We start from the raw sequence: 2,304 nt of genomic DNA, 5'->3' as shown, positions 1-2,304 counted from the left end.
ATAATAATAATAATAATAATAATAATAATAATAATAATAATAAATAATAATACAGTAATAATGATAATATTATAACTCACTAATATTATAAACAGAAGTGTGGAGAATGCTGCTATTTTACTAACAAGGCCTAGCTTCTTGATTATGAATGATTAGGCATATTATGTTGTACAAACATTTCTCTCAATGCAATAATTCTTCAACTTTGATTTATTGTTTAGATTACAATTTACAAATAGGCCTAGGCTATTTGTATTGGTTTGAAGATGACCAGCATATTATTTCATAAATTAAAGTTTACGAAGTCATAGGCCTAAAGTCCTAGAATACAATTATAAAACTTTCATGTTATTAATATTTTTATCATTCATTTACAGGCGAAATTAACATATTATCGCCGACGATTCACAAACCTACTCTGTTTGCACAACCAACATTTTTCCTCTGCAGTGTTGACTCTTAGGAGCCTCATGCTATATAGAGGAGGCTGCTAGCAACTAACTAGGTATAGGCCTAGATGATAGACTTTCAAAACAAAAAGATAATCGTAACGGGAAAAAAATAAAGAATCGTCCTTACTTTATCTTCTCGAAATAATACAGCACGTCACTGATTAATTAATTCCAAAGTTAGGTAAATATGATTATATATGATATTTTCAATGATATGTTAAAATCATACGGATCTTCTGGAAGCTCTGCCAAATTAGCAGAGGGCCTTTTTAATGGATTTCTAAAATCCATAATTTGTAATATCCTATTTAAATTTTCATTCATTTGAGTATTGTCTATGGACCTACAGTAAAGCAGGAGAAATAGAGGGTGGGGTGAAGGGAGAAACTTGCACAGACAGATGGTCAATACCACCTCAGCCCCACCATGGTTGGGGGGGCTGAGGTAAGAAAATTTATAATTACGGCACCTCAAAGTGGCCGGAAAATGATGGTACTCTTAGACAAATTTTAATAATGATTTTCCTTTTTTCTCCATTTGTTTTATAATTTTAGGGGGCTCTTCTCCCTTGAATCCACCACTGTGAAATTATAATTTTTCATGTCGTTTACATCTATAGGCCTACAATTACTGGTATGGAAGGCAATCACCGCCAAAAATACAATTTTAGACAATAAACGTGCTTTCTCAAACAAACAACGTACATTTACAAATAAACAATGTATTTTTAAAAATAAACAGCATACTTTTACAAACAAAGAACGTTCTTTTTAAAACAAACAACGTATATTGCCAAACGATGTTTTTTGTCTAAAATTGTATTTTTGGCGGTGATTGCCTTCCATACACTGGGCTGATAATTTCCAACAGATTTAATAACACATTATTAAAAATCAATGGGTAGAAGAGCAGGCAAAAAAATGTATTGCATACTATAGCATTTCGCGATAATTAGGAACAATTTTAGTGAAATAATAGGTTTTAAAAAGTGGACTTTTTGAAATTTGGTGGTCCAGGGGCAGAGGCCTGTAGGGGGTTTGTGAGAAAAGCGACAAAGTAGCATTTTGAGGGTCTTACATATTTCTCAAACACATAATTCATGAATATTTCATTTAAATTTTCATTAATTTGGGTGTTTTTGGGACCTGAAAAAGTAACGTTGTACATCTACAAGCCTATAGATAACATTCTTCATATTATTATATAGATCAGTCTGCAATCACCGGAGACGATCAATTTCTAACAAATTTCATACCACATTATTAAAAATCAATAGTTAGATAAGCTGGCAAATATATAATGGAATGCATGCTATAGCATTTTGTGATAATTAGAAACGATTTTGTGAAATCATAGGTTTTAAAAAGTGGACCTTTTGGAATTTGTGGGGGAGGGGCGTCCGCACCCTCTGCACCCCTGCCTACGGGCCTGCATATCAATTTCCCCCTCCCACTTTTCACCAATCTTCTGTAGTTAAAACCCCACTTTTCGAAACGAGTGGAAAGAACAACAATTATGAATGACTGTCATAAATATTGTCCATTCACTTGTGCTCTGTTCCAATTGCGGTGCGTATTTCCGCACCAATACTAAGTAAAAAAGCAATTGTTTGTACATTTCGTAACCATCTCAGTAACCACTCCATCACCGGTTATCAGAGGCTACATTTATTATGAAAACAATGTACTGTACGTTGTTAAAATTGGAAGCGTGTAACCCAGTATTAGGCCAACATTTTTAATAACTCAAAGTTTTTAAAAAGAAAAAACTCAAAAAAAATTATACAGTAGTTAGTAAATTGAATTTTATATAGCCGTTATAAACAATAATTATACAGCGTTATATATATATA

Source organism: Anneissia japonica, unplaced genomic scaffold, assembly GCF_011630105.1.
Source record: "Anneissia japonica isolate Jap-2015-1 unplaced genomic scaffold, ASM1163010v1 scaffold288117_len521816_cov214, whole genome shotgun sequence".
Lineage (NCBI taxonomy): Eukaryota > Metazoa > Echinodermata > Crinoidea > Comatulida > Comatulidae > Anneissia > Anneissia japonica.
The sequence above is the reverse complement of the archived record's forward strand: the minus strand, read 5'-3'. Positions refer to the sequence as shown.